This window comes from Eumetopias jubatus, unplaced genomic scaffold, assembly GCF_037043125.1.
Source record: "Eumetopias jubatus isolate StellerSeaLion01/CBP00866 unplaced genomic scaffold, mEumJub1_p1.0 scaffold_12, whole genome shotgun sequence".
In the NCBI taxonomy this organism is placed as follows: Eukaryota; Metazoa; Chordata; class Mammalia; order Carnivora; family Otariidae; genus Eumetopias; species Eumetopias jubatus.
The window spans coordinates 84,568,789-84,582,287 of NW_028274818.1; the positions used below are offsets into that span (position 1 = coordinate 84,568,789).

General features: G+C 46.2%; 1 pseudogene; it reads right to left on the reverse strand.

Moving 5' to 3' along the window:
• Window positions 1-862: 862 nt before the first annotated feature.
• LOC114199695 (calmodulin pseudogene) lies at window positions 863-1,233 on the reverse strand (annotated as a pseudogene).
• Window positions 1,234-13,499: the final 12,266 nt, after the last annotated feature.

The window sequence follows — 13,499 nt, forward strand, 5'->3', positions numbered from 1 at the left end:
TGTATTAATCATGAGCAAATGGAAATGCCAGGAGTCCACTAGGTGCTTCCTTATCATTACAGTTGTACAAGTATTTATATCGTAAAACTGATGTGTAGCTTGATCTTTAGGGGACAGGACCACCAACCAATACATGCAGATTTTGTGTGTGTGGACAGAAGGTACTTTTGTTTCTTTTTTTAAATTTTTTTATTGTTATGTTAATCACCATACATTACATCATTAGTTTTTGATATAGCGTTCCATGATTCATTGTTTGTGCATAACACCCAGTGCTCCACGCAGAACCTGCCCTCTTTAATACCCATCACCAGACTAACCCATCCCCCCACCCCCTCCCCTCTAGAACCCTCAGTTTGTTTTTCAGAGTCCATCGTCTCTCATGGTTCGTCTCCCCCTCCGACTTACTCCCCTTCATTCTTCCCCTCCTGCTATCTTCTTTTTTTTTTTCTTAACATATATTGCATTATTTGTTTCAGATGTACAGATCTGTGATTCAACAGTCTTGCACAATTCACAGCGCTCACCATAGCACATACCCTCCCCAATGTCTATCACCCAGCCACCCCATCCCTCCCACCCCCACCACTCCAGCAACCCTCAGTTTGTTTCCTGAGGTTAAAAATTCCTCATATCAAGGTCATATGATACATGTCTTTCTCTGATTGACTTATTTCACTCAGCATAACACCCTCCAGTTCCATCCATGTCATTGCAAATGGCAAGATCAGAAGGTACTTTTGACATTCAGTTTTGCTATATAGAAACAGAATGAGTAAATGAGCTTTTTTTTTTTTTTTTTTGCAAGAGGTTAAGTAAAAGATTCAATTTGATTCTTCTAGGAGGGGGAAAAGTTAAAAGTAGGCCTTCATTTTGCACTCATCATCTGTACGAATTCTTCATAGTTGACTTGCCCATCTCCATCAATATTTGCTTCTCTGATCACTTCATCTACTTCTTCATCTCTTAGTTTTTCTCCTAAGTTGGTCACGACATGACGTAGCTCCGCCACACTGATGTAACCGTTGCCATCCTTGTCAAAGACTCGGAATGCCTTGTGAATTTCTTCTTTGCTGTCTGTATCTTTCATTTGTCTAGCCATCATAGTCAAAAATTCTGGGAAGTCAGTGGTGCCATTACTGTCGGCATCCACCTTGTTGATCAGATCCTACAATTCGGCTTCTGTTGGGTTCTGACCCAGTGACCTCATGACAGTTCCAAGTTCCTTTGTTGTGATGGTGCCATCTCCATCTTTGTCAAATAGGGAGAAAGCTTCCTTGAACTCAGCAATCTGTTCTTGGGTCAGCTGATCGGCCCTGGTGAGCGAAGGGAAGAGGAGCAGAGGGAGCCGAGGTGGCTGCACCAGCTCAGGGGCTGTGCCAGTGGGGGTGCTTCCCTGCTGCTGCTGCCACTGCTAAGGTGCCACGTGCGCTCAGCGCTGTGCCGCCGCCGCCGCCAGCCGACTGCGAGTAATGGTGCCGTGCCCGCGAGGCTCCCAGCACCACTGCCCAACCATGTTTGTTCTTGATGAGCCCACATCCTTGGCTTGATGGGACTGGGGATGGGCATCTGGACCAACCCCAAATCCTCTCTCCCAAGATTTGTAATTAGAGCTGAGAAAGAGTTGTCCTTCCCTAGAATGGCTAATATATGGCATGTGAAATCACTAGGTAAGGTCCTTTTTTGGTTCATTAGTACAGAGGTGATAGGCTGAATTGTGTTGCCCCAAAATTCATATGTTGAAGTCCTTAACCCCAGTGCTAACCTTAGAATGTAACTGTCTTTGGAGATAGAGTTTTTGAAGAGGTAATTAAGATTAAATGAGGTCATTGGACTGGGCCCTAATCTGGTATGACTGGCATCCTTATTAGAGGAGGCGATTAGGACACAGGCACACACAGACCAAAGACCATGTGAAGACACAGGGAGATGGCCATGGACAAGGCAGGGAGAGAGGCCTCAGAAGAAACCAACACTACGGACACTTTGATTTTAGTCTCTTCTAGCCTCCAAAATGGAGGGAAAATCCATGTCAGTGTTTAAGGCACCTACTCTGTGGTACTTCGTTATGGAAGCCCTAGTAAACTAATAGAGTGGGTTTCTAGCTAACTAACAGATTTGGGCATCTGGCTGTGGTCTGCAGAAAGATCCTGTTCAGCGGGCCCCAAAGGATGGCCCCTCCCCACCACCTCACCGTCCACATGGTAACATTCTGATGCCTGGTGGTAGAGGAGGGTACTGCTTCTCTCCTCATTCTGGAAACAACATTGCTGCTGTTCCCAGATCGAATGCATGTACACTGGACGCTGATGGAAGGAAGTTTGAGCAGTTTTTTGCTCAGGGATCCAGGGTTCAGGTGCTAAGTATCAAACTATGCAGTATCTGGGGCAGCAGGGCTTCATTCTGACCATCTTGACCACAGGCCTTTCTCAGAATGCCCCAGGACTTTGAGTATGTCCCATGCAGATGGTCCCTCTATCCCAATGCTCTCCTTTCTCTCCCACCCTTCTTAAGCCCTCTCCCTTTACTCCTTTTCTTCTGGAGTAACCCCACCCTCCTGCTTTCCCTCCCGTTCTTGGATCCACACCGCTGTCCTCTAACACATCCCACCAAAATCAAGTCTCCATACCCACCGGTCTCTTCTGGTATCTGGCACATTTACCAGCCTTAGGCTGTGACAGTGAAGGGCTTTTCCCTTCCACCTTGGTTACTGATGTCCATAGAGGGCAGTTCCAACTCAGGGCCAGCTGACTGGGCTGTGGAGACTGCTTTTTTTCTGTAGATAGTTTGGAGCATCTCTTTCTATTCTAGGTTTCTGAGGCTAGTTATTCCATAGAGTATTTAGAATGAAACTGATCTCATCACCCCAACAATTACTTTACTTCCAAACTACACGCCTGCTATATACACATCCTTCTGATCTGCATAATTTAATATTTCTCTTATTAACATAACTTTACATCTATTTCTTGTAAGCTAATACTCATTATGTTGTTATTTGCCCTTTTCTTGCTCAGAATTAAATCATAAATCCACTTGGCAGTAAATACTTGTTCCAAGTTCCACTTACGTTGGAGTCTAGCTGGTCTTATTTTACTTCACTGTATGTATAAGCCTAGAAACGATGAGGTGGCCATAGGCTACCTGCTCTGGACATGAAGGGGCTCAAAACTGAGAAGGGTGAGGTTAATGAAGCAGACATCCAACAGAAACAGAAGAGTGATGGAGATGGGAATAATTCTTAGTTCCAGGTCATACTCTGGTTTTAATTCCCAGAACCTTTCTGCCCTTAGATGTCTGTGGCAGAGATGGATTACATCCTAAATGTACATCCTCCCTTCTATAGCAATAATAAACCCTAGTTTTTAGTGTAGTACATGGCTGCCTAGATTAAAGACTACATTTCCCAGCTTCCCTTGCAACTAGGTGTGGCCATGGGACTAATTCTGGCCAATAGGATGTAAGTGGAATTGATGTGTATAATTTCTCAGTTGTGCCCTAAAAGCCAAGTATTGATTCCTCACTCACCTTTTCCTTCCAGATTATAGATGTGGTGGTGAGCATTTTTAGACCATGCAGATGAGGCATGGCAGAGCAAAAAAGATGGAAGGAGCCTGGGTCCTGGACAAGATGGAGTCATTGTAAGGCTGTGGCCTGCTTATATCTGGACTATTATATGGGAGAAAAATAGCTAATTTGTTTAACCTACTGTCATATGGGAACTCTGTTATATCAATGAGATCTATAGCCATCCTTAATACTGCAGGTGTTTTTTGGTCTGGCCACTGTCTGTTCCCACAAATTCTTCAATGCAGCCTTAAGTAAAAAAGCCCACCTTTCCTTTCTTGGTCACTCAAATGAAAGCAGTAAAGCTGGGGTTGTTACAGTCATGCTCTCTTTGGATGAAGGCCCATGTGAATGGGAAAAATAAAGGCAGCTTTTAGAGAGAAACAGAAATGAGAGCTATTGAGACCTGGCAGCATTTGAGCTTCTGGTTCCAGTGGTACCTGAAGCTAGATCTTCCTCCATACTTTCTGCTGTTTCCTTATGTGGTCTACTAAATTGCCCTTTCAGGACTAGGCTCACTGAAATTTAATTTCTTTTTCTCCCCATGCTACCAGGAGTTCCTAGTAACTCCCATAAGCCATCATAAATTCCCTGTGCTCTCACCTTCCCCAGCCCTGCCAAAGTTCGCTGGATTTCAGGTTTATTGCTGGCTACCAATGAGTTCTATAATAGAAAGGGAGCCAGCGGTGGTATTTTTAACCAGATTAAAGATGAGTCTGATTTGCCTTCTAGGATATTTATCTGCTGGCTGGTGTAAGTGTTTATTGAATGCAGAGGTGAATTCTCAGCAGCCAGGCCTGGGCAAAGAGGATGCTACAGGACCCTGTGTTTCTGCAAGGCTTCAAGCCTTCATTATTTCCAGAGTGGGATATTTCCTCTCCTTCTCCCAGGATTCCTGAAGGCTCAGACCACAGCTGCTGCCATTTCCCAGAGAATGGTCCATGAATCACTCTGAGACTGGATAGGAGGCATGGGGATAAGGATGAGGGCTGCATTCAGAGAAAGACTTTTGTATGCATCTTGAGTCAACGAAAGTCACTGAAGCAGAAAGGTTAAGTAAGTAACTTGCTCAACATCACATAGCTTTTAAAATGGGAGTCCAGGACTTGATAGTGTATATAAGCCTTAGCTCCCTGTTCTTCCAAATGGTGCTAATAGTCTCCATCTCACCAGATTATTGTGAGGCTTAATGGAGATGGTGCATGTTAAGCAGATTGCCTTGGTAAATTCTCCAGAAATGGCAGCTGCAATTATTTTTATAATTATGATAGTTGTACTAGACAATTCTCTGAGCCCCCTGGAGCCACAGGAGGTTGGCTCCAAGAGGTGGGAGGTAGGGCTGCCATGTTGCACAACTCCCTGCCTTAAATGTGAAGGGAGCCCCCTATAGAAGAGCCATGAACTGCAGGCATCAGCTCCAAAAGGAGATCTGAGAGAAGGGATCCTAGGGAAGATTCTACTTTATAGACTTTTCCCAAAGAAATAACTATTTCCCTCTTCTATGGGAAGCAGAAACCTTTTAGTTTTCGTTCAGAGATGCCCCTTCCCCATGGGGACCCCAGTCCTGCTTCCAGCAGGAAGATGCCCTTACAGTGGGAGGTCTGACATGCTTAGAGCTGCTTGCAGGTTCTTTGAAGCTGCAGCTGCTCCCCCTCTGTGCTGCACCCCATGGGCTTCTTTGCAGCTGGGCCTTAGGCAGAGCTTTAATTAATGCTAGAAGGACACCCACAGCTGCCTTCAGATTCTTCCCGGCAGCTGAGGCGAAGTCTCAGGTGCGGTAGGGGGAATCTGTCCATAGTCACACCCCTACTGAAAACCTCCTGTGTTCCACATGGCCTTCTGGGCAAAGGCCAGAATTCTTAGTGTGAGGAACAAGTCCCCATGTGACAGTGACTTATCCAGGGATTGTGGAACATAGGCAAATTCAAACTGTTAATAAGAAGTCTACCATATTTGATCAGTGTTTATATGGCAGCAAAACCAGGAGGCATGTTTGATGAATGGTAGATGGTGACTATCAGGCAAATTTGCAAGCTGAAGATGAATGCTAAACCACTCAGGACACAAGGAATTTTGAGAAGCAGTGTAGAAGGGAGAGAAGAGAGATGAAGTGGCTGGTAGGGGTGAGGGAGTTGGGCTGTTAAAGGAGGGAAATTATTGATGTTTCAGTTCTGTGTTATGCAATTTTAACCTCCTTCCCTATGCCTCTACTGGATTTGGAGGAAGCCACCTACTTCTTATCAACAGGTTTTGGAATGGATTTATTTTGGGGATGTGTTGAAATACTTAACTTGGCCTCCCCATGGATGAGATCCCAGCTGTGGAGGTTGCCCATGGGAGGCCCCTTACACCTGGTTATGTGTGCATTTTATTCTTGCCACAACTTAGAATAACACTACAAGGGGAGATACTTCCAGGGTCAATATTGCTCTGTAGGTATCCTACAGCATGAGAGGGGAATGACCTCAAACGTAAGCTTCATAAAGGTAGAACATGTGCTGTTTTATTCATTTGTGTATCCATAGTACCTCAAATAGTGCCTAGCTTACAGTAGGTGCTGAATAATGGGTGGTCTGCAGTCTCCTGCATGTTACCTCACTTCCCTCTTCTCTCACCCAGCTCTACATACTGTTTTAGCTCCAGTTCCAGCTTCCAGCTCTCAGAATGTGCCCTACTTTATAACTCATTCACTCATACATTCATTCAGAACATATCTTCTGAGTTTCTGTTCTGTGCCAGGCATTGTGCTAGAAGCTGGAGATACTTGGTGAACAAAACATGGAGCTTGCATAGCAGCAGGTAGAGAAAGCATCAACCCAATCATTAGATAAGAAAGGATAAAATTGCAGGCTGTGACAGATGCAGTGAAGGGCAAGTGCAAGGCTGTATGACTAAATTAAAGTAGGAGTCATACCAAAGCGAGTAGGTGATATATGATCTGAGCTCTGGAGGCCCCCTATGCCACGGAAGGAAAAAAAGACTCTAAGTATGGCTGGAGTGGTTGAGAATGGTGTGGGGCATGTTGGATATGAGGTTAGATAGGTCAGCAGGGGACAGACCTGTAGAATCTTGTAAGCCGTATTAAATGTGTTGTTTTGTTTAAAGAAAGAGTGTGAGGGGGAGGGGCAGAAGAGAGAGGGAGAGAGAGACTCTTAAGCAGATTCCACACTCAGTGCAGAGCCCAGAGTGGGGTTCAATCTCACGATCCTGAGATGATGACCTGAGCCAAAATCAAGAGTCAGACGCTTAACTGACTGAGCCACCCAGGCACCCCCATTTAAATGTTTTGGTCTTTATCCTAGAAACAGTGTGGAGCCATTGAAGAATTTTAAGCAAAGTGGAGATGTTTGACATGATCAGGTTTGCTTTATGAAAAGATCCTTCTGGCTGCAAAGCTTTTTTGAGCTCCCTGCCACCTGTCCCCACCCCACAAACCAGTCTGGGACCATGTAGTTACTTTGTTGGCGATAAGGACAGCCACAGTAGGTAACTGAAATCTCAGCCATGTATTTATTGACTCTTGGTTGCCGTTCATAATGAACTCTCAGCTTCCCTGGGGGTGCCTGAGTAGATTTGCTGAGAAGAGGAAGAAGCGGTGGGGGGACTTCGAGGATGGATATGGGGCTCTGTGTTCTGTTCTCACATCTGTCTCTCTCTATTGATGCTGGCTGCCAGGATGATATATTAGAATTCAATAAGCTTCTCTTGTCTTTTCCTAGAAAGGGAAGGACTGTCAGGGGGAGAATCAGGCCCCTTGCCATCAGTGAAGGGGGAGGCAGTTCAAATGACTCATTCTATTAAGTAGCAGGTGGAACCCACGGTCGGTGTCAGGCCGTTGTGGTGTTATTAATTCCAGTCCTCCTTTGGAATGCTTAACCTTGGTGATTCTGGCAGCAGTGAGACCTGAAAACCCTAAAACCCTGAGTTGAATGAGAGCATCACGGTCTCTCTGCTGTAGGAACCAGGGTGGAAAGCCTTTTTGCTCTCTCTACCTAAGATACTGATTCCAGGAGTAGGAGCAATGTCCCAGGAAAATGAGGGGGATCAGGCAATGCTGTATCCATCGTATCTCCTGCCCAGGAACTGCTCTGATAATGTTCTTTGCTGATGGAGGGCTTACCTGGCACTTGACTCACAAAGTGAGAGAGAGGACATTTGGTTTAACCAGAATTGCTCTTTAGAAGAGGAAACTTTGTTGGGAAAACACACTGGCTCGTGTTCATTGCTCAAGCTCATTCTTGGAAGCACCTGGGTGGATTTCCAGGGTTGCTCTGGGGTGGAGGGGAGTGACAAGAGGGGAAGGCAATAGGTTTCAGGCAAGGTGATGATAGTGATTTAGTGGAAAGCTACTTGCTTTGTGATGTGATCCTTTCCTATGATCCAGCCAGCAAATTTCTGAGAGTTCTCAAAAATCACAAAAGGGTCAGTGGGATTTCATTTGGCATATAAACTGGAGAAGAGACCGAACTCTGCACCTTGGATATTCCAGAGTGAGCCTGGGTGGGCTGGCTTTGGTCTTGTGCTCACTTCTGGACCAATGGTAATGACAGAGAGAATGTGAAGCTCTGCTTGGCTTGGGCCTGTCACAGCTCTATGGCTGGAAAGGGGGATGGAGTCCCACCAGAGCACATAGGCAGAGAGCATGCAAGGCAGGACCTTCACCTATAGGACCCTTCTTGCCGTTTGCCTTCTCTGTGTCTCTTAAGCTTTTGCCTTCTGTTTCTCTCTCTCCCTCCCTCCCCCCTCCCTCTTTCCTGTTTCTTCATCTACTGCCATCAGTGGTAACCACAGCTACCCATAACTGGGCGCTAATGTATGTCAGGCCCTGTGCTACATAATTGACATCAGTTATCTTATTAATCCTCACAACAACCTTGTGAAGAAGGGATTTACTCCCATTTCATATAAAGAAACTGAAGCACAGAAAGAGTACCCACATGTCCATCCAAAGTCATGTAGCTGGTGCGGGACAGGGAGGTACCAGTAGGATTTTACACCCAGGTTTGTCTGGCCGGTGTTCATGCTTGCAGCCTTGGCTGAGCCTGCCCCTGCTTCTCCTTCCCTCGCCTGGAGAGAGGAACAGATAAAGCTCTTCTGGGAGAGAAGGTCTGGTTAGATCTGGCTGGTTCCACCTAATATAGAGAATCCTGAGCCAGGATACCACCTCAGACCCTTCCTTGGATCTGCAGTGCTGCCTGGAACCGGGACTCTGATCTCTGGTACAGTCTCTTGTGACCTGGGGCAGCTTACATGACCCAAGCCCAGTGACTTGAATGGAAGGAACTGCCTCTGGCCATTTTCTCAGGCTGGTGACAGGAGAGAAGTATCTGGGGAGGCAGATGGTCCTTCAACAGGCTCACAAGTTCCTCAGTCTGGCCAAATCCAAGGATTTGACAACTTGATGTTCTCAGACTAGTGAACTAGCTGGTCTGGTGTCCCCTGTTTTGCAGATGGAGAAACAAAGACCCTAAGAGGGAATTCAATTAGCTAAGACCTCATATAGGAAGTTTGTGACAGGAGATCTCTGGACACAGATTCTAGGGCTCTTTCTGCCACAGAGGCATGGCCCCCAGCCCCAGACTAAGAGAGAGAATTAGAAATGCCATCCTCACACACTTGGCAACAGAAAGTTTCTTAACTTTCTTCTTTTCCACCTGGGCTCACTCTGCCCACCCTCTCAGAGTGTTTTCTGTTCAGAAAAGGAAATCCAGTCTCATTCTGATGTTTTATTAACGCAGACTGCTGGTGTTTCAACAATATTAATTAGGGCTGAATTTTACTATATTCAAACCACAGGGAGCACCATGAAAAGGGAGCCACTGAGCAAACACAAGGATCAAACGAGCACATTAATTAAATATCACCACGTGGGCAACTTGAGGCAGGCCAGCCTGCAGCTCCTCCCTCCCTGATGCAGATGGGGAGCATGGAGGCAGAACACGGGAACTGGGGGTATACATGTGGCCGAGTGGCTTAAGGCATAAGAGTAAGTTTTAATGTGACACCAGCCACCAGTTCTTCTTCACCCAAGGATTTGGTTTCCTTTGTTAAAGGCAGAACATACAGGGAGCAACCCCCCCGACCCGCCCCGTCTAGTCATTGTTTTCCCAATCCCCTTCCCCCACCCCCAAGATATATGACATTGTGGCTATTTTCTCTGATGCATTTATTTTACTTAGTGTTCACCTTCTACGCTAACTGTATGCGAGGTGCTGTTCTCAGTGCTTCACCAAAATCAAAGTCATGTGATACAGCAACTCTATGAGGTAGGAACTATTATAGCCCCATTTCAGATGAAGAGGCTGAGGCAGAGAGGTGTGAAGTTATTGCCCAAAGTCTCATGGCTGCTAAGCGGCAGAGCTGATGTGCAAGGCCAGGCTTCCAGGCCAGAGTCTATTTTCTAACCACTGCCCTTGTCTACCTCTGGGTATTGGTAGATGACTGATCCCTTTGTGAGCCCAGGGCCATGAGGCCCAGGTGTGGTCTGTCACCTCCGCCTCCAGTGGGCCCCTCCTCTCATCAGGCTGGCGGTTAGCCCTCAGCAGGACCAGTATCTGAACTCCAGATTAACTCCTTAACTCCTGTGGTTGAGAGTCAGTCTCTGGCTCTTGACTCCTTGGCTTGGGATCCAGATTCTGCCACTTGCTGGCGGTATGACCTTGGGCAAGTCACTTAACTTCTCTGTGCGGTAGTTTCTTTATAAAATGAGGATACTAATAATAGTAATAAAGAACAAATGAGTTGATATGTGAACATCCCTGAAAGAGTATCTGGCATGTGGAGAGCACTACTAAGGGTTTGATTCACTGTGATTGTCATTTTTATATTATTGTTATATTCTGCTTCCCCAAAAGGCTTCAGATTCTTTCAGTTCCTGATGCTGAGGTGGTTTTCTGTTTTCAGCCCTGATTTCCCCTCAGACCTCAAGCTTGAGCTGTTCCTCCAGCTCCAAACTCTGCCTTTTCAACTCCATCTAATACCATCTTCCCTCATTGTGTCACCACTTCTGGGGAAGCTCCTCACCTGGTCTTCCAGCTCCTGGTGCCAAACCCCTGGCCCCACCCTTCAAAACCGGTCCTGTCAGCTCCAGTTGTTCACAGATGGGTGGGAATCTTCTGTGCTCCTAAAAGGCTCTGTTTTTAGTAACCACAAGAGTGATGATGAGAAAAACAAAGCAAGCCCCATTTCTAGGACCACTGGCAACTGGTCAACTGATGAAGAAATGTAGGATGAGAACTTTTAAATTCCAGGTATTATAGGAGGTAAGACAACCCTGCACTTAAGGACTACAACAAGTTTTTGGGGGGAGAAGGGGAAAATGCCCGGAACATAAAAACTACCATTTTAAAGTGTATAACTCAATGGTGCTAAGTCACAATGTTGTGTTCCAGAACTTTTGTGTCATCCCAAATGGAAACTCCATACCCATTAGCAGTCACTCCTCACTCCCCCTCTCCCTAGCCTCTGGCAACCACTAATCTGCTTCCTGTGTCTATGGAGTTTAAAGATATTCTAATCTACTTACAGAAACAGATGAGGGGTGCTTGGGTGGCTCAGTTGGTTGAGGCTCTTGATTTTGGCTCAGGTTATCGAGGCCCAGGTCAGGCTCTGTGCTCAGAGGGGAGTCTGCTTGGGATTCTCTCTCTCCCTCTGCCCCTCCCCCTGCTCATGCTCTCTCTCTCTCTCTCTTTCTCTCTCTCTCTCAAAATAAATAAAAATGAAAAAAAAATAGCTAACAGAGAGATGAACCACATGACACAGCATTGCTTGGTGGTTGGTTGTGTGGACTCTGGAGCCAAACTGCCTGTAAACACAAAAATCCCAGCTTTGCTGCTCATTGCTGTGGGTGTTGGACAGACTAATCTACTTCTCTGGGCCTTAGTCTCTAGCTACATAAACCATAAAATGGGAGTTGGCAGTAGTCCCTTCCCCACAGACCAGTTATAAGGATGAAGTGTGGGAAGGCAGTAGGGATCTGAGAACAGTGTCTGGCTGTACCATTTACTCTGTGAAGACCTGCCATTGTCATTGTCATGAGTGCGAAGTGCAAAGAACACTTTCTGTCTTGCCTCCTAGGAATGCTTGGCATTCAGTAGGTGCCTAGTAAATATTCGTTGGGTGATTGTATTAAAGTTTAGAAAAGAGGAAGAGTCCTTTGGTGCACACAGACTATTTGGAAATCTTATAGTAACTCAATGTCAATAACAGTCTACAGCTTCTTGGCAAACCTTAATTAGGAACGGCCTGAGCGCTGAATATTATGGGACCCATTACAGGCAAAACTGAAAACCAGGTCTGTCCCCAACATAAATATGGTGATAATTATTATGACAGTAATCAATCAAAATACCCATTCTTTGTCAAGCACTTAACATGTGCCTGGCACTGTGCTAAAAGTCTTATGTGCATCGGTGTGTTTAGTTTTATTTAGGATTCAACCTGTGAGACAAAACCTACTAGCACAATATAATAATAGCAATGAAAAGCCCACTTTTTTTTTTTAAACGGGGCAAAATGTCAACAAGTGCAAATGAATCCTGTGATAATTGAGCCCATATGGGAGGTGGGATTACTGAAAAGAGGCAGGTGAGGACAACCGTGGCATTCTGATGGAACATCTGTATCCTTGATCCAGCCAGCCTGTTAATCATCTGGATATTTGCTGCCTGAGCTATCGGTTGCTTTTGGTTTGCATTTTTCTTTTCTCATCCTTCAGAACTCACCTTTGACTTTCCTATAGGACAGATCTTATCACACTTACTACCTCTTGCAGGCATGCGTGGAGGGATGGCAAAGAGAATGTTTGCAGATGCCTCAGCAAACCCATTCCCAGAGAGCAGGGACTCTTGTCTTGTCTTGGTCTCCAGGGCAGTGCTCAAAGCCGGCTAATTGGATCCTGGAAAGGGTTATAGAGGCAGGAGTCAAGGCGCAATGGCCTGAATCAAACCCCAGATTAATTAAAAAGTGTCCAAGTGAATTGAATATTTCATGACCTGAGGGCTGAAGTCAAGGTCTCTTTGGAATAGAAATCAGATGTGAATGTATGGTGGGGGTGGGAAAGAGAAGGGACGCTGTGGGTGGGGGGAAGTTGGTAGGAGAGGGGGAGAGTGGGGGGATGAGAATTAAAATAGTAGTCGCCCCAAATCAAACCAGTTCTTACCTTCTTCACTGGATGTTCTTAGAGGGCAGTGTACTTCTCGGAAGGCTTTCATGGTGTTATTTGAGCTGATCTTTTTTAAAACTCTAGGAGGGTAGATGGAGTGCACTCTGGGTCACAACTAACCACCTTGAGGAGCCTGGAGCCCAGAAGGGTCAGCCCCCACCCATACTCTCTCAGGCTGAGGTGCCAGCCCAGGTCTCCAGATCCATGGAAGAATTGGCAGACAGCCTGGAGACAAGGACATTTCCCACCACCTGAGTAATGGGCTCCCAGAATTTCAGGACACATTTCTTCCAGAAACATATTTTTCCTTACTTCATTTCTCTATTAGGGAATTAGTTGAGTAGAAAGAACACCAAACTGAGAAGAATGTGGATTCCCTTGGGAGACCGGGAGACCCTTTTGCCCCTCCAGAGCCTCCCTCCCCCAGTTTCTTCTCAGGCCTCAGCTATATTCTTTCTGTCTCTGAGTCCCTGTTTCCCTGTGTGGGGTCTGACCATCTCTGTGTCCATCTCTCTTTCGGTGCACCTGCGCTGTGTGTCTTTCTTTGCGCACCGTGCTGCCGACCCTCTGCCCCCCACCACCACTTGCTTCTTCTCTCAGTCCCTGACTCTGCCCCATCTGCCCAGTTCACATCGCACTCAGCTCTGCCTCCCCTCTGTCCTCTTGTCTCTGTGAATTTCCTGTGCCTTCCCTTCTCTGTCTGTGCTCCTCCTCCACCTCATCTGCTCAATGCACATTCAAGCATCTTTGCCACTTTCTCTGCCCTCCT